Below are 26,487 nucleotides of genomic sequence, written 5' to 3'. Positions count from 1 at the left end.
ATTCGTAACTTTTGCGTAACTTTGGTTTTCCTGTTCCTCGGAAAAATCTATTTTTCTTAATTTTTCTTTACACGTATTAACAATTCCTGGCATAGGATCTAGCCGAGAAGATCATGTTTTTTATTTATATCAATATATATATATATGTATATACAAATCAACCCTATAATTTGTACAAAGTATTTTAAAGTGAACATGATGACTTTCAAAGAAAACTAAGGAATAGGACGCCAAAAAGTGCGAACAATGTTTGAACACTTTCAGATGATAACTTATAGCATGAATCGTGGACTGGGAACCATATTGGTCGAATCGCCGATGTTATATTTTTTATTGTCTCCAGACCCTTTTAAAATGGTCATCAGTCTTACTACTTGGAATCGGTTGATTAAATAAATGTATTTATACTAAGCGTTCTTATTGATCAAGGATGTAATGCTATTTGCCTATTTCTTCAATTTTAGGCACTTTTGAAAATGGGTTGGTTCCACTATTTGAAATTGATTGATTCGACATCTATTTTTTCGGCGTAACTCATGCAAAAAATAGAATATACTATCAACATTATTGTTTTAGTAATACAGTATCTGAACGTTGTTTTAAAAATCTCTTGTAGTTACTTAGACTTTTCAAGATTTATTAAATCCGCATTAAAATTTGATTTTTCCGAGGCTTCCAAAAGCCTCATCAACGGTAGGTACACTCTCATTTTCCTTCCGGAGGTTCACAAATAGGTGTCAAATGTAGGTACTGAGCTACAACAAATTGTTTCTCGTTAAGTTGGAAAATAAAAATGGTGATCAATCGTGGACATCAACCAGCTGCAAACCCAGCTAGCTCTTTTGCTTTGTGAACATACCATTTTTCCGTGATATTTGCTTTCAGTATTCTGCCGTACAGTTTTCTTACTGTCAGTGCCGGATCTAGATATTTGGCGCCCGTGTGTGAGTGAGAACCAGGCGCCCCCCTCACAGCGGTATCAATCCACCTTTCCGCGAGGGATTGCAGGGGGGGGGGGGGGGGGTTATCTTGCGCCGCAGGACTTTGCAATCGACAGGATAATTGGACTGCATTTTGCAATTTTGACCTATAAATTCTGGTCATCTGGTCATCTGAGGGACCGCAGGGGTGCATCTTCCAGAAAATTTCCAAAATGTATACTTCTTCCGTAGAAAAATCACCCTTTCAGCAAAATATGTCGCAAGCATATAATTATCAGGTTAAAATGGTATGGTTGACTACTTTTTACAATAGACTTTGCAATCGACAGGATAATTGGACTGCATTTTGCAATTTTGACCTATAAATTCTGGTCATCTGGTCATCTGAAAAAACACCCATGTGCATAGGAACGCTAATGGCACATACGTTGTTTTTAAACCGGGCCGGAATGTATAGGTCCAAATTGCAAAATGCAGTCCAATTTTCCTCGTCTAATACACTTATAACATATTTTTAGCTCGTAATCTATCCTGCGACGGGGTAGGATGCAATATCGTAAAGGATATTGCCGGGCAATATTAGTCTCTCAGCACGGAGACTTTTAGCATCGGGCATCACGCCTCTATCCTCTACACTTGACACCTCTCATATTACTTTGACATTTGTCCTGAACATTCGCATTCGTACGTACGTTATTTTATTGGGAGAGCCTAGTCTCCCTACCACCGGGGGGTATGGAATACCCTTTAGCTCAAAGGTGGGTCTGGGGTGTGCCCCCCACGGAAAATTTTTAACCTTTAAAATTTCTTTGGACGCATTTTGAGGCTTCCGTGCCGCAGATTTTCCATCATTTATGCGAAATAATGACATTTATTTTTTACTTTCAGCCTAAAATACTTTCGAATTGTTGCATTTAACACAACTGGAACATTTTTGAAATTTCATCTCTATTTTGACGCATTTTGAGGCTTCCACGATGAAAATTTTAGAAGATACTAAGTGAATGAACACTATGTTTACATATTAGACTCAATAAAAAGAGACGATCATCCTAGACGAAAGTTTTTCCCACCATCCAGAATTTCTGAGGGGGGGGGGTGCACCTAATACTATTTTCAATTCTAGGAGGGGGCGGCCCCCCTCCTTTGTACGCCCATGGTCCGGAAAGTTGCGTTTTCCTATAAATGGAAATTACGCCGGCGGCAGTGCCCGTTCACTTTTTAATGCGTGAAACATATCGAACACCGTGAACCGCGCCGCGTCAAATTCGCTAGGCTGTTCGCGGAGCTGCAATCTAGCGACATGGACTGAGACTGAGACGCGTATAGGGAGGCGGCCGGCGCACGGTGGATCGAGTCAATAGGAGAGGATCCAGTCAACGGTCATGGGCGACGAAAAAAAAAATCGGATTTTAAATAGTTTTTCGTGGTTTTCTAGTAGTTGAGCTTCCAAAATGAATCATGGCTCTAGGGTCTTTGAACCCTTCCGCTTTGACATGCGGGTTGCCTAAAGCTGACATTGCAGGTGGTATCAAATTTGCCGTCTGATTCTCATGGTTTTATTTCGCTTTTGCATGAGTTCTGTGGCAGATAAATCAAAATTTCAATTTAATGTGCATTGGCATTTTTAGGAGGACCAAAACCACTTCCAAAACTTGCTTTTAAAAAACGCCAAAAAAAATGTTAAGATAGCTCGATAAAAAAATGTCCACAAGTGTCCACAAAATCTTTTGTTGGGTTGCTTCTTGTACACTATCAGGAATGATATTATGTAATAATTAGTCGCTAATATCAGCTAATCTGCGAAAACGGTCCATTTGAATGATAGGAAGTCGCGCCTGCTGGGAATCCGATCTTGCTCTAATGTCATCAATAAAATCGTGCATCACACGATCCTTCAATCTCGGTAATTTTTCTACTGATTACTGATTTTGGCTGATTTGTTAATATTTTTGGGCGAGACATTAACCTCCTGTTAGTCTATGAAGCTAATTTTATCAGTGTTATACTGTGCGATAAAGTTTAAGGTGTATGTTTTGCGCATTGTATATTTCACAAGTCCCGTTTCTTGCAAAATTTCTTCAACATACCTAAAACTCTTCCATGAGCTCCATACAAATAAAAATCGGTTGTGGGTTGAAAAAGAAGAAATACAAGACATTTCTTCAAGAGACATTGGTCCTTCTCAGAGGCTCTTCAAGGGATCAGAACTTGCATGTAAATATGAAGTTCCTCCTTTATTAATATTTTTTCAATAAAAATGTTTCAAACTTCACTCCAAACTTCGAGGAATAAAACGAAATAATGGAAGATGATATAATTTTTTTTTTTTTTTTATTTTGTAACTGCACATTCAATTTTTTATATCTTGTGGTAAGTACCCATAATAATCTTCTAGGATGACTCGATAAAAACAAGCTACATTATATACATCTCTTTTTTTATTTCCTTAATATGTTGATCTATTTTTTGAAATATACATATTTGTTGAATAACTAAAAGCGTAGAGGGTTCATGAAAATGAAAACGTCTATTGACTGGCTGGAGGAAAAAAGAAGGAAAATGAACATTATTAGAATGTTCCGTATATGTGTCAGTATGCAATTGCGAGAAACCAATTAACATGAACAAAAAACGATGTTAGCAGAAATTGAAAGAAATATGGCAACCTTCGTGGTGAGGGGTCTGTGAAGCCGTCCTCCCTCACTCCTCAAGTAATGTGTTTGAGTCAAGTTCTGCAAAATTCTTCTTTATGTAAGATGCTTACGGTCCCATTCGCCGAAAGTAACGTGAAAAATAAACTATCAGGGATCCCATTTTCAATAGTCATGAAAAAGTGTGTCAAAATCGTATTAAAACTCGTTATTCGGCTGAAATATGATAAAAAATGGAATCTACGACGGAAAATACATCAGATGTAGGTACTTTGCTCTCTTCTAAGAGCGGGAAATCTCTGTAATCAGAGAAAATAAGACGCGTGATGCGCGATGACCGACCCCTCCCATTGACTCGATCCACCGTGCGGCGTCCACTAATTCTTGGAAAACGCGGTATAAAGGGGGGAGCGCTCAGCGCTTGCTTAACATAGTGCATAGTTTAAGGCGCCCCCTTACCTACTCGTGCGCCTACTCTTGTATACCTATATAGCCGCAAATGTAGGGTCAAGGGACGCCTGTGGCCGTCTATAGACCAGCGGGCCGATTATTGAAATTTAAACCAGCCCGATAAGACATCGAATTGCGATATATTGCATGGTTAAGATAGGGCTATGTCTTGTCGTGTCGGGCTGACATAGTTTCAATAATCGGGCCGCAGGTGGAGTTTTTGTCCTGAAAATTTACCTTTAGACTGCAATTTAATTCTCTCTATATTTTGTCTATGGTATGTTTTTATGCTCTTCCTTTTTCTGGCGGACTCTCATTTCACTTTCCTTGCCTCATTTTCCCTTCCACATCCCCCCTTCCTTTTTGCCTTCACTGCTCTAGGAACCTTTTTTCATTTTCCTTTTTTTCCTTTTCCTTTTTTCCCTTTCCCTTTTTCCCTTTTCCCTTTTTCCCTTTTCCTTTTTTTCCTTCTCCTTTTTTTCACTTCTCCTTTCTTCCCTTTTTTTTCCTTTTCCTTTTTCCTTCTTTTTTCCCCACTCTTCTTCTTTCGTGGCGCTCTCAAAGGCTGGCACCAGTGCGCGCCGCACGCCCAGCACACGCCCTTTGTCTGGGCCTGCTTACTGTCCCAGTAGAGTGGCCCAAATTTGGCAATGTCGGAATTATTTTGGTTCTTTTAATATTACGGTACATTTCATAAGTTAGAAGCGGTTAAAAGTTGCGCTCTCTTTTTCACAGCCTCGTCATCATCATTAATATAAACTTCGAAGGATTCAGACTTTCAGCGATTCCACCTTTTTCTATTTCACTCGAGAGGTTGCCAGATTGTGCGATAAATGTGAATATTTTGCATGGATTTGAATTGGGAAAAGTGCTAAAGGAGCAACTTATCTGGCAACAATAGAGTCCGGGAGGGACGAGAAGCTGCCTTCCTAGGAAACTCCATGATTTAGCCGGAAATGTCATTAAAACTATTGATTCCGTTTGAAGCATCAATTGTATACTAGGGGAAAGCTATTTTAAAATAATAATTGTAAATGGACACAGATGCCACAGAAAGGGAAAAAGGAAAGGGAAAGGGAAAGGAAATGATATGAGGATATAATTACTAATATGAAATCAGAGAGAATAAAACAAAAACATCAGAGAGATTTATATGCGATGAAAGTATAAGAAAAAACACGAGCGGGCTCATTACGATTTGGAACTCGAACTATACTATCGTTGAGCAGTTTTTAGACCCCTACGCCATCGATGATCTTCCTAAGAGGTAAAGATGAACTTTTGCTACTTCAGCAAGTCAAATCGCGGGAGGAAATCCATGGATTGTCTTTTTCCGCCACCCGATGGGATGGCGTCCCAGTCAAATGCGTTTTTGAAGAAATGATCGATCCCCATCATCGCTTCATCTCCACACATCTATTCATGTGCAAATGATGGCACGCTCCGACATCAAGGTTCTGTGACGAAATCATTTTTGCCTCCTGAGTCTCCAAAATATGTACATCTTAGTGATCAAATGTCCAATCACTGAGGAAAATGGCTCGCGGAGCGAGCCGAATGTCACTCGCGTAGCGAGTGATCGGGGGCGAAGGGGGCGCAGCCCCTCGGCTGGCCGTGACGGACGCGCGAAGCGCGTCCAGAACGGCTAGTATCAATATACTTTGGCATATCCGAGAAATCTGTCTGCCCAATGGTTGCAATGGTGCCGTTAACAAGAATGAACACAGCGAAAGTCTCACCGTGGAATAAGGGCGCAAGGCGTCCCCGCCCTTTCTCCTCGGCCCCACCGCCACCGTCCCGGGGCCGTCCTTTAAAGGACGGCAGCGCATTGTTATAAGTGAAGTGTCAAGATAATACTCCTGAGTGTAGAATTAGTATAATGCCAGTGCAATGCTTAGCATTGCACTCGTGAGTGTATAGCTAGTAGCATGCTAGCTATATACTCGTGAGTGTATAGCTATTATAATGCTAGCTATATACTCGAGAATGTATAACTAGTGTAATGCTAGCATAATGCAATTCTGTGTGCAAATCACATTATGCTAGCTATACACTCACGAGTGTAGGGTAGACTGGGGTTAAGTGGGCACCATTTTGTTTGAAAAATCATAAAACAAATTTGGTGATAGATAGAGTTAATCTTTAAAGTACAATGTCTTCAGTATAATGTAAGGTATCTGCAAAAAATAGTGTGTTTCATTTTTTAAATTTCTTCATGGTCAAAATTTAGATTTTGTAAAAAATGGGAAAGTGCTCAGTTAACCCCGTGGGGTGGGTTAACTGGGCACTGGGGGTGGGTTGACTGGACACTAAGATGAAAAAGCATACTTTTGAAAGAGGAAACTTTTATTAAGTCAAATGAACAACTGGAAAAGTCTTAAAAATTAAAGAAATACATCTGAGGATGATTTTTTGTTTGTCTTAATACTTATATTATGTACATTTTCACTGAGAGATACGGAAAACTTATTTCAATGACTTCTGAATAGGTCCCATGGTTGGTTGTCCTTTTTCTCCTTTTAGTTGTTAAAATACTGCAATTAAAATCAAAAAACAAGTTTTAGTGAATGTTTTGGCTAACTTGTAATCTATGGGGTTAACTGGGAATGCCCTCTTTAATCCCATTTGGTAGTGTTCAGTTAACCCCATTTGGTAGTGTTCAGTTAACCCCATTTCGGAATTTCAGAGAAAAAAAATCATAAATAGTACTCAATTGGAATAATTACCAAAGTAATCACTGGAAATAGTACATAAAACTATAGATGAAACAATAAAGCACTTACCAAAGCCTTCCTCAAAAGCTAGATATGTCATTTGGGCTTCAGTTCACAGCACCGGGAATTTACTTTTCGCCCCAAGAAACACGTTTGTAAACATAACTTAAAAAAAAACAAAGATTATCAACTCAGCGCAAGGTACACTAGTAAGGGTCTATAAACTGAAGAAATTGACGCGTAGTTGGTTTTGAGTTTGCCCACCAGGTGGCAGCTAGGTCGAGTGTTCAGTTAACCCGCCGTGCCCACTTAACCCCAGGCTACCCTAATGCCAGCATTACACTCATTTTTAGCAGGGTTAATCGGTCGGTCAAGCTTAAGAATTGGGTCTGTAGGTGGTAGTTTCCTTGAGTTGCTCAAGAGTGGGACTGCCAATCAAGAAGTTTGAGTGGAGTAATACACCAGCGGCCCGATTATTGAAACTATGTCAGCCCGACACGACAAGACATAGCCCTATCTTAACCATGCAATATATCGCAATTCGATGTCTTATCGGGCTGGTTTAAATTTCAATAATCGGCCCGCTGGTGTGACGAGGCCGCAAAGGAGTGGAAGGAGTCCTGGATCAAAGCAAGTCGAAGGAATGGTTGAAAGGACGACTTTGATAACTATCGGGGGCTTTCAATGACTGGGGACAGTAGGGTGGCCCAATTATACACGGCAAAATTTATTTCGTGAATTATTTTGGTCTTACCCCCTAGAACTGATCCATTTGATAAAAAAAAACACTCTCTGCGAAGCTTCAGCCAAATCGGATAGTATCAACCCGTGCCGACAGATCCATCTTTTTTATATGGAATTTTACATTGAAAAACACTATTTTTCAGAAAAATCCATTTCTTGGAAAATGCGTAATTTCTAGAAAAAATCTGAGGTCATATTCGGCTTCAGCAGGAAAAATTGAGTGGGATAGGGTTTATTGGACACCTTTAAAAAATTTTTTTACCCCTCGTTATACCGGTGAAACAACGGAAACATCTAGAAAACGCCAAAAAAGGGTAAAATGACGGTGAAAAATCTCAAATAATTACATAGGTCTGCATCCGAAAACGAAGCTCAACATAAGGTAGGTGTTCAGTATGTACTTTTTTACGCTGAGTCTGAAAATGCTATCCATTTCTCTATTCCATCAAGATTTTCCGGAAAACTAATATTCTTTATCTTACCTATGCTTTGTTTTCGGATGCAGACCTTTGTAATTATTTCAGATTTTTCACCGTCATATTACCGTTTTTTAACGTTTTCTAGACGTTTCAGTTGTTTCACCGCTATAACGAGGGGTAAAAAGTTTTTTTAAGGTGTCCAATAAACCTTTTCCCACTCAATTTTGTGTGTGTGTTTTTTTGATCAAAGGGATCAGTTCTAGGGGGTAAGACCAAAATAATTCACAAAATAAATTTTGCCGTGTATAATTTGGCCACCCTACTGTCCCCAGTCATTGAAAGCTCCCGATAGTTATCAAAGTCGTCCTTTCAACCATTCTTTCGACTTGCTTTGATCCAGGACTCCTTCCACTCCTTTGCGGCCTCGTCACCCCTGGTATATTACTCCACTCAAACTTCTTAATTGGCAGTCCCACTCTTGAGCAACTCAAGGAAACTTCCACCTACAGACCCAATTCTCAAGCTTGACCGACCGATTAACCCTGCTAAAAATGAGTGTAATGCTAGCATTACACTCGTAAGTGTATAGCTAGCATAACACTCGTGAGTGTATAGCTAGCATAATGTGATTTGCACACAGAATTGCATTATGCTAGCATTACACTAGTTATACACTCTCGAGTATGTAGCTAGAATTATACTAGCTATACTCTCACGAGTATACAGGGTTATCCAAAAGTCACTGACCACCCCTGTAACTTTTTTCCAAATTGAGATAGAAGTTTGAAACTTTGGGAATGTTCCTCGGTCTAAGGTAGCAACTTTTTGGTCCCCCAAAAATTTTGGGGGGCGGCCCTCCTTAAGGGGGGCGGGGGCCAACTTTTTTTTTCAAATAGCAACCCCCCCTTTGTGATACCTCATTCGAAAGATATAAAAATTTTCATTTTTGACAAAATAGCGGCCGGTCAAAGTTCAAAATGGCGGAAATTTGGCATCTCCGTAGTTTATTGACGGATTGGTGTGAAACTCGGAATTCTAGGGTTTTTCGGGATGAGAAAAACGATTCTGGCATTGGTTTTCCAGAAAAGTCTGTCCTTTTCAAAATGGCGGCGGTCAAAATAGCGGCCTCGAGCGGGAAGTGGATATTTAGGCTGCATATCGTTGGATTTGCATGAAACTTTGTATCTGGGGGTATTTCGGCAGGAGAAGAACGAATCTTTCATTGGATATCTAAAATTTTGACAAATTCCAAAATGGCGGAAAATCAGTTTTACGGCTCTTTACCGATGGATTTGCATGAAATTCGGTATCCTAGCGATTTTTGGCTGGTTAAAAAGGAATCTTTCATTAGATTCTTGAAATATCAAATAATTTCATGCTAATTCATCAGTAAACAGCCGTAACACTGATTTCCCGCCATTTTCCCGCCGCCATTTTGGAATTTGTCAAAATTTCAGATATCCAATGAAAGATTCGTTCTTCTCGTGCCGAAATACCCCCAGATACAAAGTTTCATGCAAATCCAACGATATGCAGCCTAAATATCCACTTCCCGCTCGAGGCCGCCATTTTGAAAATGACAGACTTTTCTGGAAAACCAATGCCAGAATCGTTTCCCTCATCCCGAAAAACCCTAGGATTCCGAGTTTCACACCAATCCGTCAATAAACTACAGAGATGCCAAATTTCCGCCATTTTGGACTTTGACCGGCCGCCATTTTGTCAAAAATGAACATTTTGACCTGCGGTTTGCGCCAAAAATTTTCTTTTTTTATTATCTTTCGAATGAGGTATCACAAAGGGAGGGGGGTTTCCATTTGAAAAAAAAGTTAGCCCCCGCCCCCCAAAATTTTTGGGGGACCAAAAAGTTGCTACCTTAGACCGAGGAACATTCCCAAAGTTTCAAACTTCTATCTCAATTTGGAAAAAAGTTACAGGGGTGGTCAGTGACTTTTGGATAACCCTGTATAGCTAGCATGATACTAGCTATACACTCACCAGTATGTAGCTAGCACTATACTCGCTATACACTCACGAGTGCAATGCTAAGCATTGCACTGGCATTATACTAATTCTACACTCAGGAGTATTATCTTGACACTTCACTTATAACAATGCGCTGCCGTCCTTTAAAGGACGGCCCCGGGAGGGTGGCGGTGGGGCCGAGGAGAGAGGGCGGGGACGCCTTGTGCCCTTATTCCACGGTGAGACTTTCGCTGTGTTCATTCTTGTTAACGGCACCATTGCGACCATAGGGCAGACATATTTCTCGGATATGCCCAAGTATATTGATATGAGGCCGTGAAAATGAGAGCGCAACTTTTAACCGCTTCTAACTTATCAAATGTACCTTAATATTAAAAGAAAAGTGAAATCTCTAGAAGTAAATCATAAACACCTTAACAATTAAGTGAGAAGAATAACGAGACAAAAACCATTCATCCGAGGCAGGCTTGGGCCCAGAGAAAACGGGAATCGCACATTGAAGAGTGCGGCCCCGTCTGGTGGCCGTGACTGGTATACACTCAATAGTGTACTTAATGCTAGCATTACACTAGCACTGAACCAGTTATACACTCAGCAGTATAAAGATGAAAAAATTCTTGTTTCCGTATCGATATCATTTGATGTCAATAGTAGGTATGCTCATGAAATAATGCAATGATCGTTCGTACATTACAGAGTGCCATTATAATTTAGATAAGGATTAAAGTTACTTCCTATAATGAGAGAAATTTCGTGTTTTATTGCCATGTGTATATGCACGCTGATGTTTTCTAAATATATGGAATTTTAAATTGTAAGTTGTTCTGTTCACAATGCCTTTTTTCCAATGCGAAAATAAAACAATTAAACACTTCTTCACTTCATATTTCTACTAACAATTATATTTAAAGGAAAATGGTAGTGTTGGTCTCACTGACAGTTTCTTTAATTTGAGGATTACATACATTCTTCCGAAGAAGTCATTTTCTTAACATCCTTGTACAATGAGCCTTTGCTTTTTTAGTTTTATTTTATGCCCATTTTTTTTAATGCCTCAGCATTCTCCTTAGCAGCTAGTAACAGAAGAATATAAAAAGTATATCACTAATTTTTCTTGGAATTTCAGGATGAACTTGAATTTACAGGTGTCATTGCTAGATTTGAAAAATACCTACATAATTGACTTCCTCAATAAATCTAATCAGTGTCATTATCATTGACTTTCTGAATAATGCTGGGAAATTATTATTAATTTTCCATTTTCTTGTACCTATATATTTCATTTCCTTCGTAGTTTGGAAAATCGCTCTTGGCGACCGATAAGATATACTTAGTCCCTATGCATGAGCTTATACTCTATTTGCATCAACCCACGAGGGGTTCGCGAAGCGGACCTTAGAGGGCGTGAAGCGTCGTTGGGGGTTTGGGTCGCGTTGCGGTCAGGGGGCGCACCCCCTAGTTATTAATATGAACCTATAATTTAATGTCAATACATAACTCATTGTACAACACTACCCCATACATAACCCCTAAGTATAGTATAACTCTCTTGCATAGAATAATAAATAGCTTCGTCAGCTAGTTATTATTCTATGACTCTGAATTGTAATACCTACCCGATCAACATAATGCTGACATATAACTCGTATGCTTAGCATTACACTTTTCAGTGTAATACTCGTTTATTGCCGTCTGAGTTAATGCTAAAATATAACTCGTATATGGTTAGCATTACACTGCTGAGTATAATACTAGTATAATGCTGACCAGCTTAATGCTAACATATAACTTGTATATGGTTAGCATTACACTGCTGAGTGTAATACTAGTATAATGCTGACCAACTTAATGCTAACATATAACGCACATCTGGCTAGGATATAATCATTTAGTGTATCACTAACGAACTCAATTCTTACATATAGCTGGTATAGTACCGACATATTGCCAACATTACGTTACTCAGTATATTATGCTTGAAACCTTAATACTAGCACATTGCTATCAATATGCTAACATAACACTCATTTTTAGCAGGGAGGGAATCTTCGCTCGTTCCGTATCATTGATGTTATCAAGATTAGAGCCGCAATGGGAGTCCGATGGGGCTCACGCAAGGCCTAGTTAACAAACTCTCCATGCTATAGGCCCGCTTCTAAATTACTTTGTTTCCACCGAAATCTCTACGGAAAGCTCGTTTTACACCATGTGAACTCTTAGAAATAATGAGTCATCGACTTCCGATCACCGTCTTACAATAAGCTTCAGGAATTTTCCCAAATTTTTTTAAACGTTCATGTTATCCTCAAAAACCGAGGTCAAAGTTGCATATCGACGGCGTAAGTCGGCAATCACATATACCTCGTTTGCGGTGTCCGAAAATTTCCACCTTCATGTTATTTTTATGAAGTAGAACGCGAATTGTCATCATTCTTTGAAGTTTTTGCAGAATTTTCTTCGCACAGGGAAGAAAAATCACGGCAGTCTTAAAGAATTGCCATTGAGTATATTTTTCCGTTTAAAAAATAAAGTATGGCAGGAAGTCTGCGACGTCGTAAACCGAGTTTTGTGATGCAGACTTACACCGTCGATATTTTGAGCTCCCATTCCAACGCGTGTCGGCGGGTCACTAGAAATGACCGCCCTCAGCGCCTGACGGAGAATGGCCACACTCGGAGACTTAGTTACCTCTATGGTCCAGTTACACGATCAAATTGAGCCATCAAATTGGGCCTCTCATTGGTCACATCCTCACCTCAGGTCTTTTTCCACCAATCAGAGCTTCAATTTGATGGCTCAATTTGATCGTGTAACTGGACCGCAATACCGCATCCTACAGCCCGCACAGGACATCGCGCCGAATCGGGTGCGGACTATAGGACGATGGCAGAGGTAAGTCGTCGAGTGTGGTCATTCTCCGTCAGGCGGCCATTTTCAGTGACCCGCCGTCGTGAATTTGAATAGGAGCTCAAAATACTCAACTTTAAGTTCGTTTTCGTGGGTTAATATCAATAAAAAAAAAAATCAGGGAAAATATCTGTGAACACCCTGCACGCTACTTTTCCACAAACAAGCTCATTTGCTACCGAGAAAAACCGACTGGTACATGTGCTTACCTGGAGTTTTCTACGGCCTTGCCTCCACGGGCCGTTTCGCGAGATTTGTCCTAGGGATGAAAAATCTCACTTACGAAGTTGGGAAAAATATTAAGCTAATCAATATTTTTCCCAGTACCAAGTATGGTCCTTTTACCCTTAGGACCCACTAAGAGAGGAAGAAGAAGTGTAAACGAATTGTGCGATATTTTGTTGATTAATCCATTGGTTATGTTTGTTTATTAAAATAATGTGTCTAATATTTAATTGAGTGCAATTGTTATTTTAATCCCGGTCAAATACTCGACTTTAACTGAGTTATCTTCTCGCGCAAACTACCTAGTCGCAGGACCGTATGAGCTTCGTCCCGTGAGACGATATCTAGGAAAAATCCCAAAGGTTTCATTCCTGTGATTCGAACTTGGGACAAATCCCATGAAAACGTCCCGTGGAGACAAGGCCTACAGGGCGGAGTCGAACGGATCACACGTCCGAACCTGAGAACTAGTTAACACGTGCAATCGACCCAAAAAACTACCGAACCAATCGTTTCCGCACCCCAATGTAGGTAATCACAGCTTATACCGGGTGTTCTAGAGCACCCGTTCATTATATCTTTTTCTCGGAAACGGCCGTACCTACGTTTTTATTGATGTGCCCCATGACCCCTGTTCATCCAAAATTATCGATATCACGTCCCCACGAAACTTTTGGGGCTTTGGAGGGCCGTAAGTTGAAAATTTCAAATGGCAAGGGTATATTTTGACTTCAGATTTGGATTCTACCCGAAAAAATACGTAGGTAGAATTACTGTCACGTCCTGGTCTGTTAGACCCAAATTACTTTAGATCCCATTTCCTCATAAGAAGCCGTGTATTATTGGAGGAAAAAAGGGGCAAAACATTGGGTCAAACAGGCCATATGTGACAGTAATTCTACGTATTTTTTCGTGTAGAATCCAAATCCGAACCCAAAATATACTCTTGTTATTTGAAATTTTCAACTTACGGCTCTCCAAAGCCCCAAAAGTTTCGTGGGGTCGTGATGCCGATAATTTTGGATCAACAAGGGTCATGTGGCACATCAATAAAAACGTATTTACCTTTTCTCCCAGGAGACTTTTAGGTTTTGAAAATTGGATAATTTAAAAGCCTACACTTTCTGATTGATAGGTATTTGCCCAAAATGCCTCGTAACTCCAAAAAATGAGGGTTTATAAAGGGGGAAAAAAGCATATTTGTAGAACAAAAAGTTCCTATTTTTGACCATAGAATTTCAATCCAAAGTCAAACATATTCTTCCTACTTGAAATATGCGAGAAACAGGGGGCACCCCCTTAAATCCCCCATGGGGTTTTGGGGGGCTGAAAATATTTTCATTGAATTTTTGAGGGTCAATTTACCCCTGAAAATGTTCGTCCTGAAGCTCAATTTTCGGCCGTTTCCGAGAAAGGATAGTGAACGGGTGCTCTCAAACACCCGGTCCCGGTAGGTACAAAAGTTGAACTCTCCAAGAGGAAATGTAGCATTGCGTCCGTGATATTGCACTCTATGCTCACCCACATGTATACTCTTCAGCCTCTTATCGCGTCCAATATCTTGGAATCCATGCTCACTTTGATGAGAGATGGACTCTTTGAAAAATCATAGTACTTGACCATAGCGTGCAAAATAATGGGCTGTAGATATTATCTGACATTAGGCGAGCCTAGCGTCCAAAAATTTAGCAAGACAATTTTGCTGAAGTAAAGACGAAAACTTTGAGTTCTATTACTATTTTGCGTCATAGGAGGGTCTGCTTGTTAGGTTAGGTTTGGTTTGGTTCGACTCGGTTAAATTAAGTCAAGCAAGATTAGATTAGAAAAATATGCGATCATGATGGCGAATGGGTGGACATTAAACGACTGAGGGAGGTTTCCTCGGTATTGGACTTCATTTTCAAGCAAAAGAATTGAAAGTTCAGGGATTAGCATGGAGTATAATATCTTGGACGTGATCCTACATACTTAATCCTGCGAGAGGAATCAAACTGAGTCCAACACTCAATTTCAACGGTAAAAAAATTGCCGAGAGAGATTTTTCTTAATACGTGAATTTGAGTAGTCTTTCAAGAGCTATTTCTGTAAAGTTTACTTACAAGTTTTTTCATGAGAGGTAGGTATTTTTAAATAGTCGTAACTACTAGGGAATTTGCTCCCGCCTATGATATAATTACATATAGCAAAAGGGTTATCTACGAACAAAGATAAAATAAAAAGTGACAGCTTTCGAAGATCGCTCAGGCGCCGCGCCGCCACGTCAAAGTACCCTAGTTCCCGAATTAACGGCGCGAAAAAACCTTGAGGCGCGCACGCTTATTTCTCAGCTTCAGGATAGCCTGTGCAAGACATGTTTACATTTGAGAAGAAAACAAATCGGAACGCGCGCTTCACGAAAGAAGGAGGAGGGGCGTTAGGAGCGCGTGGGAGCTGGCTTGTTGAAAAAGGAGCCTCGGGGCGATGACAGATTGGGCATAGAACGAGACCCCGGGCAAGATAGAAATTGAAGTATTTTTGTTTTATTCTTGAAACTACGTGCAAGGTACGTTGAAAATATTACAAATTTCAAAAATTACCCCTGTACCTAGCAATAACAAAAGAAAATCTCGATTTTATAACATAAAACATGCTTCAAACATATTTTAGAATTTGTTTACCTAATCAATAACAATTTTTCCTTAATTTATTCGAGTATAGGTATATATATGAAAGAAGTAAAATTTAAGTAGGAAATATGTTAATAACTCTTGGATGATTTACTCTAGTTCTGCAGCACTGAAACTTTGAGAGAAGAAAATGGTTAAAGTACTGTTTATTTTTTTGTTATTCTTGTTCTTTCTATTAAAATAAAGCCTTATACACCTAAAATTATCTTGAAAAATATTTGAAAAGGGTTTTCTAGTGCTTAATTTTTTAACGGTTTTAGAACAGGTTTACAGTTTTAACGGTTTACAGTCAATAGGTACCTATAGTGCAGAGTACAGGAAAGGGTAGGGCCTGGGGAATATATTATAATAAAATTCTAAGGTGTAAAAATTATTCCTCCATAGTTTCGATGAAAATAAAGGAAGGCGTAGGTTTGGCAATGTGTTTTGAGAGGAAAGCAATGTTGAGGGCTTGCCGCCTTAGAATCCGGCAGCGAAGATCAGGAGCTAAGCAATGAATCCGCATCGGTCGGATCTAAAAATAATATGTTTTTAACGTTTATAGTAGGCATTATCTGGGAGAATAAAGGGGATCAGACGAATATGCACACTAACAGGACTTCGTAACTCTGTTCAAGATAGATCTTCGATGAATTGTTTTAAAAGATAGAGCTCAGTTAAAAAATCCAGTTTTTTTGGGGAAAACAAGGGGTACCTGCTTGTCGTGAAATTACTTTTGCGGCCGCCCTTACACCCATGTGTGGTCGTTTTCTATGGCGAATGCACCAATGCACCACGTGACCTGCAATTGTCACCCCTACTCAATGAGTGTCATAGAATATCCCTAGTAGCAGAACTATAGAAGGGAAAGATATATATTATGTACGAAAGTTAATTTTTTTTATATAATGCATGCATACAAAAGTGTTAAAAGTGAACATTTTTACGTAACCATTATATGAAAAAAATGTCATAATTTTCGTGAGCTTTTCGCAAACATACTAAAAATTCTTCTAATTCGCGAAAAGCACACGAAGATGTTGCCCTACTTTTTTACATAATAGTTACACAAAAATGTTCACTTTTAACACTTTCGTATGCACGCGTTATATAAAAAAATAAAAAATTTGTGTATAAAAAAAAAAAATTACCTTATCTAGCTTTGATCATTGTTCATATGTTACGGTCAGGTCTGATCTTTGATTTTTTTTTACATAAGCGTTACACGTTTTTTATATAAAACGATCATTTAGATAACAGATATGTTTTTTTTATATTTTTTTTAGAAAAACAAAACTTTGTTCTGCTACTAGGGATCCTGAAAATTTCAACGACAACCAAGCATGGTCTACGAAATCCTAGGATAATTTTAACGACAACCGGATATTGAAGGACCTCTCACCATGCATTTCCTTCAGAGTTGAAAGATGTTGAAAAACATTAATTTTCCAATGACATAAATTCCATCGGATGAATTAAGTTCGAGGATATTGGCTAAATCGATCAGTTCATTTAAAATAATTACGTCAAATTTAGTACAAGACTCGATTTTGAAGTCTTGGTTGTCACTACTTTCCTCGGTATTAAGACGGCAGTAGTGGCGAGGTAACGCAAGGGGTGTCGGCACCGTCGGGATTGGTATCGGCGCATTTCGTTCACTGTCACAGTGACATCATGTAGAGGCGCTCCTCCTTCGCTCGGTCGCTTTCTTGATATCTTTAGATAAAGTAAGCTCTATCTACTGGTATGCTCACAAATTCTTATGATCTCTCCGACTTGGCGCTTTGAAAGAACGATTCCGACCACATTGTCAGATTCTCTCAACCGCCCGTAAGTTACAATCGAAATAGGAGAATTTTCAGACGTTAGTGGCGGAGCTAGGCTTGGATACGCTTGCGGAGCCGTTGTAAGTTGAATGGAAGGCACGAGGCACGTTTTGTCAGCTAGCTTGTTTGGAGCTCTTTTTTTTCCATCGGCTCATGTCATTCAATTAAATCTTCATTTACCAACCCACTGCGGGAAGCTGCGTCGCGTCGCAGCTCCCCGCACGGCAATGCTGAAGGCAGAGATGCCGCCCAGGGGCGAACTGGTAGTCGAAAAGTTAGGAGGCTACCTACATTTGGGGGCCCCTCCTGTCGCTCGGGGGCCCCAAATTTTGAATTCGCATTTTGGGGGAAAATTTTGAAAATTTCACACTTTTAAAACGCAATTTGAAGCATTATTGGAGTCCAATTCTACAGTATTTGAACTCCAAAACAACCTGTTCTCAGGATTCTTTGAGGGTCCCTTTATCACATAAGCTGTAGACGACCTTTCATGTCTCATAGAGACAAATTTTCAAGAATTTTGGGGCCTTTTAGTGACTGAAAAGTATAGGAAAATTACAACATTACGGGGGAAAAACGATGCCTCGAAAAAAATTCGGGGCCCCTTCGGAACCTCCGTGGCAAATATTTAGGAGGCAATCGCCTCCCCGCCCCCATGGCCGGTCCGCCCCTGAACATGGTGAGTAATAAAAAAACCATTGATCATGTCATGAGAAGTGACGTAGCGAGTGCACCAGATCCATTCGCTCGGGTAAATTAGACCGTTTCGAAAATCCGAATTTTGAGGCGTTTTTAAGATGAATTTTGGGGGGTTTCCGGTGGTCAAAAAACTCCAGGAAAATTCCTGTGATATCAAGATCCTCAGTAATTTCGATTAAAGCAATAAACGAATCGCGCAACAGGCCCATTATTATTTCAACACTGTACAACAGCTGACGGCTATATTACATGGGGGGGGGGGGGTGGCCGAGGTTCGAAGTGAACATTTGTAGGATATTACACATTCAGCAGCACGTCAACCACTGCAGAAACCGGACACTCAAGCGATTTTTCTGAGAATGCGGACTTGTTAGAGTGTGGGAATCGCGCGGACCCATAGTTGCCTGTCCAAATTGCAACCATGCACTTTTTAGCGCCCAGTTCGGACAATTTTTCCCCTCTACCCACCTCGTCTTGCTCATATGTCCAGGAATCAGGCGAACTTTTCGTCGAGAGCTACTGCCCCAACGATTACGTCACTATCTTTTCTGATACAGAATTCAAACGGCAGCACCTTATTTCCACGAGACGTTTTCATGAGATATTTGTCGCAAAGAAAAGTCTCACTTTTGAGTTTCAGATAAATATAACTAACTGAATATTAATCACGGTACTAAGTAGGATCATTGTACTCACTCCTTGTATAGAGATCCAAGAAAGACGACTTAGAGAAGAAGTGATGGCGAGCTGTGTGATTTTTTTTGTGCTCACTCGATTTTCCGCGTTTGTATAAGTAATTTACATCATTTGTTTAATTAATAATTGTCCTCACTTATTATCCAACTAAAAAGCTACTGAATGAAGTCGCGGAGCTTTCTTCAGTATGGAGGACAAAACAAGAATCAAGGTGGCGGATCTTCTGTCGGACTCCAGGGGTCCGTAAGCTTATTTGGCTCAGATTATGTGTATTGCTCGCAATTTTCCTTTTCTCAGGGCCAGTTCTATCACCTCTCGTCAAACTGTATGCTGGTTACATTTGACAAGAGGATAAACGCGAAAGTAGCGTTTGATCACCTCTCGTTACCACAAACTCCTGGTTAAAATAAGGGGAGTATCGTTAAGAGAGCCGTTTCCGGCCCCACCGGGATTTTTCTGAATGTTTCATATTTTCAAAGTACTAAACCTAGGTAGGTAGCCTCTATGCCAAATATTTTACCGAACGGAGCCCGTGCAGCAGCGCCTCAAACCCAAAATTCAGGCATCGAAAAATAATTATTTGTGTCGACTTTTTCGACTGTTATCACTATCTTTCAATGTGCGACTCCTATGTTTTTTATTGCTTACTTTCGATTTCTGGCCCTTAAAAAGGCATCCGATAAAATCGATGCCTGGGTTTTGGGTTGGTGGCGCTATGCTGCACCTATGCGCGGGCTCTGTTCGGTAATATATTTGTTATAGAGGCTACCTAGGACTAGTACTTTAAAAATATGAAACATTTGGCAAAATCCATGTGGGGCCGGAAAAAGCCCTTAACGACACACCTCCTTCAGTTTGATGAAGGGAAAAATTGGAAAATATCTGAGAGGTACTCAGACCTCTTGTAAAATACTTTAACCAGAGAATAATTTAATATTGGTCTCTGTTTGGTTGATTACAGTCCTCGGCAAACGTTCAATCAATTCCTTGTGTTTCTTCTTATTCCTCTAATGGCATATCGCGGCATCTGGTGGACTGATTTTTGCATGTATGAAATTGAAGTTTTAGAGGTAATGTGCCCATAGTTGGCGGCATTTTATCACTTTGGTTTTCAAAATAATGGTACAATTTAAACCAGAAGATAAATGTGACTGACAAAGGGTGATAGAACGGGTTTTCGTTTGACAAGAGGACAAACGTTCATCCTCTGGTTACGTAGTAAGCAGATTTTGACCAGAGGTGATAGAACTGACCCTAAATGAAGCGGCTAGCCAGGGAACAGACCTAATATACGGGTTATTCAAAAGTTACGCACCACTGGCCATAACTTTAGTTCTAATTATGATATCGATTTGCGGTTTGTGGCGTCCTTCCTCATATCGAGGGGGAAACTTTTTGAGGTACTTTTCAGTTCTTCACCCCCTCAGGGGGAGGGGGGGCGGGGGGCAACTCAAAAATTTCAAATGGCAACCCCCATCATGTGATACATCGTTAGAAAGAGCATGAAAAAATAAAATTTTTGGCGCAAACCGGAAGTCGATCTGACCCCCCTGTCAAAAGTTAGGGGGGTCCAAAGGTTATTTAGGGGGTTCGTACCTCCATTTTTTAGAGTAGCTTCGGCGGCTCTTGGACATACCGTTTCTCTTTTCAAAGAGTCCTCGAATACTCCAAGTCTGATACCGAAGTCTTCATATTGCCCCCGGGCCACCACAGCCCCCCCGTAGGGGGGGATGGGCCTGTTACAATGAAACATTGCATTAAAATGCGAAAAGTCACAGAAGAGCTTCAAACTTAGCATCAAATCCGAGTGGAACTTCTTGCCAATGTTAACGCAAACGCAGCTTGCGACTTTAAAGTGAGTTTCCAAAACTCTTAGCCCCCTGCCCCCCCTCATTTTTGGTTGCAGAGCGGGTAAAAATCGGGAAATTCACTACAAATAATGCCCGAAACTAATGTCCAACTTGAGGAGGACCCTTGAAACGTTGCGATCAGTTGGAGCATTGAAATACAAGGACTGCCACCCCCTTAAAGTACGGACACATCCAAAACACCCCCGCTGCCCCCCTCATTTTTCGTTGCGGAGCGGGTAAAAACCGGGAAAATCGCCAGAAATGATGCCCGAAACCACTGTAGAACTTGATGAGAACCCTTGAAACGTTGCGCTCAGTCGGAGAACTGCAACACAGGAACTGCCGCCCACTTTAAGGGCGGAAACATCCATAAAACCCCCGCTGCCCCCCTCTATTTTCGTTGCAGAGCTGGTAAGAACCGGGGCATCATTTCTGGCGATTTTCCCGGTTTTTACCCGCTCCGCAACGAAAAATGAGGGGGGCAGCGGGGGTGTTTTGGATGTTTCCGTACTTTTAGGGGGTGGCAGTCCTTGTATTTCAATGCTCCAACTGATCGCAACGTTTCAAGGGTCCTCCTCAAGTTGGACATTAGTTTCGGGCATTATTTGTAGTGAATTTCCCGATTTTTACCCGCTCTGCAACCAAAAATGAGGGGGGGCAGGGGGCTAAGAGTTTTGGAAACTCACTTTAAAGTCGCAAGCTGCGTTTGCGTTAACATTGGCAAGAAGTTCCACTCGGATTTGATGCTAAGTTTGAAGCTCTTCTGTGACTTTTCGCATTTTAATGCAATGTTTCATTGTAACAGGCCCATCCCCCCCTACGGGGGGGCTGTGGTGGCCCGGGGGCAATATGAAGACTTCGGTATCAGACTTGGAGTATTCGAGGACTCTTTGAAAAGAGAAACAGTATGTCCAAGAGCCGCCGAGGCTACTCTAAAAAATGGAGGTACGAACCCCCTAAATAACCTTTGGACCCCCCTAACTTTTGACAGGGGGGTCAGATCGACTTCCGGTTTGCGCCAAAAATTTTCTTTTTTCATGCTCTTTCTAACGATGTATCACATGATGGGGGTTGCCATTTGAAATTTTTGAGTTGCCCCCGCCCCCCCTCCCCCTGAGGGGGTGAAGAACTGAAAAGTACCTCAAAAAGTTTCCCCCTCGATATGAGGAAGGACGCCACAAACCGCAAATCGATATCATAATTAGAACTAAAGTTATGGCCAGTGGTGCGTAACTTTTGAATAACCCTGTAGGTGACTTATTTATTCCAATTACTTACAAAATTTAAATGCAATTTTCTCAGGAAACATTATTGCAATTATTTCTACAATTTTTCATTACAGAAATTATTGCGACTAGTTTGCAAATTAAAGAGGTTGTTCCAAAAACGTCCATGTAAACTCCCACCCCCCTGGATTTGGCCCGAACTTTGCTCAGATGTTGTACTAAGTGTTCCCGATGCTTGGGAACAATTTCAGCCCTCTCGCATGAAAAACTGAAATAAATAACTCACCTCTATTAGGTCCTGTTCCCTGGCTAGCCGCTTTATTCAGGGTCAGTTCTATCTCCTCTGGTCAAAATCTGCTTATAACTTATAAATACTTAAAGTTATTTATAATGACTTTTTAGTCATAGCGACATCACTATGTTTTATGAAACACATTGTCTCAATGAAGGTCATTAAGACATCATACTCGTAGTGTCAGAAATTGTCACTGTGATGTCATTATGACGATCAATAAGACTCTGCGTTTATAAGGCATAGTGATGTTGCTATGACGTGATGTACTCAAGCATTTTACCTAATGTGGAAAAAAGTAACATAAGGAGGCTATGCCCCCTGGCCGCTACGCGGCCCAACCCCCAGAGGACACTTCGCGTTCTCTTAGGCCCGCGTCGACAAAAGAACGACCAAAAAAATGAAAAGATTTTCATAACCCATTCTCATTTATCCAATATTTCTCTGGTCGGGAGAAATTGTACCAATAAGAATCGAATTAAAAAATCGGCATTTGTTTCAAACACGCCAAGACTGAAACGAAACGGAACGGAGCGTTTCGTCGCTTTTGTATAGACTGGAGCAAAGGAGCATACCTCCGATTCACTTACCCTACTAACAGACTAAGATTCAAAATTTCCTGCTTCCGCTAAATTTGAAATTCCCGCCATTGTTCACTGGCGGAAATTTCAAATTGTGCCCCCCTTTCTAAGCTTTCTGGTCTCCTCTAATAAAAAAAAAAACCTGGGACCTATTTTCAAATTCTGATTACAGCGGGCTCATCTAAGGACTATCACCTGTCGATAACCGCAAAAATCATGAAAACGGCCCAGTAGAACGCTCAAACGAACTATGACAACATATCAAAAATTATATACTTTAAATGGGAGAATTCGAATGCAACTTTGCCACGTAATATAAAAAAAATCTGGGTCATATTTTCAAAATCTAAAGAAAGCGGGCTCATCTAGAGACAATTATTGCCTGTCGATAGCTGCAAAAACCACGAAAATCGGCCCGGTAGAACGCTGGAACTAAGCATTACCAGGTACGCAAATTTAGGAGGTCTCGGAGCTCATATGATTATTTAAATGTAAAAGGGAAAAATTAAGTTCTTCGATGACAAATAGCAAATGAATTGGGATAAATACTTTTCTAAATCTAAGGAAAAGTACGAAATCATCCAAATTGTTCTACAACATGAAGCATGACAGGAAGCAGCTTTGATAGTGCCATAACTTTACAACACACTATACAGAATAATCATGCTCGTGTCGAAAGAACACTGATTGCATAAAAAACAGCATGCTAAACATATTATAACCTGGTAAAAAATATCGATGAGGATTTAAATGCGATTGGATCAGATTGGCAGCAACTGTCCGCACATCTTGTACTTAGCTCGGATACTGTGCGCCTCTGGAGGTGGCGGGAAACGCATCGACTTCAGCGCGGGAGAAATAACCTCCTGAGCATCTTTCTTGTTCATCCAATTTTTAAAAACTAGGGCTTACATGAAAGCTGAGAGTATGCCTCATATGCACATTTAATTGGATTTTCCCTATATCTAATAATTTTGGAATAAGAGCAAAACGCGCAGGACTTTTGGGATTACCCTCGTACCTAACTAATATAATTGAACAAAAAGAAAGAACCAAAAATTGACACTTCTCTATATGCCTTTTCATATATACTTAAGCACCATCATTATAATGGTTACCTAGATATGATCATATAGGTACACGATCATAGCAACATGTACCTCAGTCATAAGAGCGTCAGACTGACTCTTACTTCGACTCTGTTTCAATCATAACGATGTTGCAATGACGATCGCCCGTGATTCTCGTGGTCATAACGATCACACTGATGGTCACTCTGACCCTGTTTTTATCATTATGATATCATAGTGTTGGAATTGCTCTGTCAGAGTTGATCAAAATAACGTCAGAGCAACGTCATTATGGTTATTGTGATGTTGCTATGACATTATTCTGTTCATTATGACATAACAACGTCAGAATGATGATCACTGTGATCATTATGATGTCATAGTGTCCCACTTTTACCAGGAAAAGGTGTATGAGAATCACGCTTGATCACAGCAGTTAGTTTAGAACTGTATCGTCCTCACCCCCTCCCCCTTAAATGCATAGATCTGATCAAAAACCGGATACAGGGAGGCTGTCTTCTTCTCACCCTAAGCTAAGGGCACCTATTTTAACCATCATGTGTATTTATCTGACCTCATTCTGAATAAAAATCGGGCGCCCGTCCACAATTGATATCTCCTTTCATTTCCTTTCCTGAAACATGGCTCTTATCTCTCTCCGTTTTATATTTCTAGGCAGATTCTTTTGGATCCTCGTCGTTAATTTTAGGTATATTCATATATTCACGGGTAGAGGAGTTGCAAGGATTAGGCCATAGCTTGAAATATTCCTCAATGGGGCTCCAAGGGACACGAGTCATACGATTTGAGAATTTCTCACCTCCAGAATATCTGGAGATCAACAGTCCTGAATTCGAGAATGTCAGCAGCTGCGGTCCGATTGCCCCGTCGCGCGCGCCCTGTCCTGCTGCGAATATCAAACGGTTATGTTGTGAGGTAATTCCTGTGCATCCTAAATAATTATCACTTTTTCTATTTGTACTAAGTGTACTTTGTAATATTTTACAGTGTTGCAACGTTTAGGTACTACGTAGGCACAGTGTCAGGATTGTGAAGTCGGGTACGTAGGATAGACATCCTAGGTACTAAAAAAGAGGCTTTCTCAGCATCGATATGGGAAAGGGGAGAAGACTGCAGCACCATCAGGACGCACAGGTGCATCGTTTTGACTTCGGAGGGGGGGGGGGGGGAGCTAATAGTTAAGCCTCCGAAAAGCGTTATTTTCCACGTCTTCCCCTCGAAATGATGAACATCTTGAAGCGCAGGAACAAACTTTGTAATTACCGTGCTGATGTTGATGGTATTTGTGCTTCTTATCACCAGTTTTTCCTCCCAGAGGGAGCTGGTGATTAAATTTCCATCCTTCGCAATCTTTGTCTTGCGTGCTTCGATTTTGCTGCACTGTGCCGAGTCTGTTTACTTTGTAATCAGTCTCGGTCTCGCAACAGCAGCAAATCGACGGCTCATTTTTATTTTTTTCCGGTTGAAAATGAAATTGTTAATATTTTGAAACGTTCCGGGGTTTTGTTTATCCTTTGTTGTTTTTTTGCAGCCTTTTCCCCAAATTCAGTTGTTATTTTATTATGTGAATTTTGGCTGATTAAGATGTTTTTCATTCTGTATAGTAGGGTTGTTTGCCTCATTTCATTAATCAGGTAAATTTCAAGGAGGCATTGATCCCCTTCTTATCTCACCTTTTCTCTATTTGACCAAAAATGAGCAATGAATAAAATTAATAATCGTTTATTACGTGAGTATCCAAAAAAGGATATAATTACTCATGCAATCAGAGAAAATGAAAGAAAAGCATCAGAGAAATTTGTGTGCAATGAGACTATAAGAAAAAAAAAAACAAGTGAGCTCATTGCGATTCGGAACTCGAACTGTACGATCGTTGAGCAGTTTTTAGACCCCTACGCCACCGATAATCTTCTCAGGAAGTATAGATGAACTTTTGCTATTTCAGTGATTAAAATCGTGGAAGGAGATCCTCGGTTGTCCCTTTCCTCAATCCAACGGGTAATGTAGCATCGCGTCCATGATATTGGACTCCATGATCACCTATATAATGTTCGGTTGCTCATCACGTCAAAGGTATTGGACTTCATGCTCATTTTAATGAGGGATAATTTTTTAGAAAAATCGGAGTGAGCATATCGTCCAAAATTATGGGATGCAGGTATTTCTCTGACAACACACGAGCATATGGTCTAAAAATGTAGTTAGACAATTTTTGTGAAATAATGTATTTCGTAAACAATTGTGCATTGGTTAGGTTAAGTTAGGTTGGGTTAGGTTAGGTTAGGTTATGTTGTGTTAGGTTAGGTTAGGTTATGTTGTGTTAGGTTAGGTTAGGTTAGTTCAAGTTTGATGAGATAAGAGAAGTATACGATTTTCTATCATGATGGACTTTAAAACTAAGGAGGGTCCACTTGCTATTGGACTCCATGCTCAAGCAAAGAAGAGATAAGTTTAGCGATGAGCATGGAGTCCAAGATCTTGGACTAGATGAGCAGGCAAGTATATCAAGGGTGAGCATGGAGTCCAATATCATGGACGCGA

General features: G+C 40.4%; 1 protein-coding gene and 1 long non-coding RNA gene across 2 annotated transcripts in view; one reads left to right on the top strand and one right to left on the bottom strand.

Moving 5' to 3' along the window:
- vkg (Collagen alpha-1(IV) chain viking) overlaps window positions 1-26,487 on the top strand; it is a 216,624-nt gene that overhangs the window by 7,355 nt on the left and 182,782 nt on the right. The window lies entirely within an intron of this gene.
- On the bottom strand, window positions 4,132-7,084 carry LOC140226041 (uncharacterized). The gene is made up of 2 exons (XR_011900860.1): window positions 6,829-7,084; window positions 4,132-6,579 (listed from the first exon to the last, which is right to left on the bottom strand). It is a non-coding gene; the product is annotated as an uncharacterized lncRNA (long non-coding RNA).

The sequence above is a fragment of the Bemisia tabaci genome, chromosome 1 (assembly GCF_918797505.1).
Source record: "Bemisia tabaci chromosome 1, PGI_BMITA_v3".
NCBI lineage: Eukaryota > Metazoa > Arthropoda > Insecta > Hemiptera > Aleyrodidae > Bemisia > Bemisia tabaci.
The sequence above is the reverse complement of the archived record's forward strand: the minus strand, read 5'-3'. Positions and strand labels throughout refer to the sequence as shown.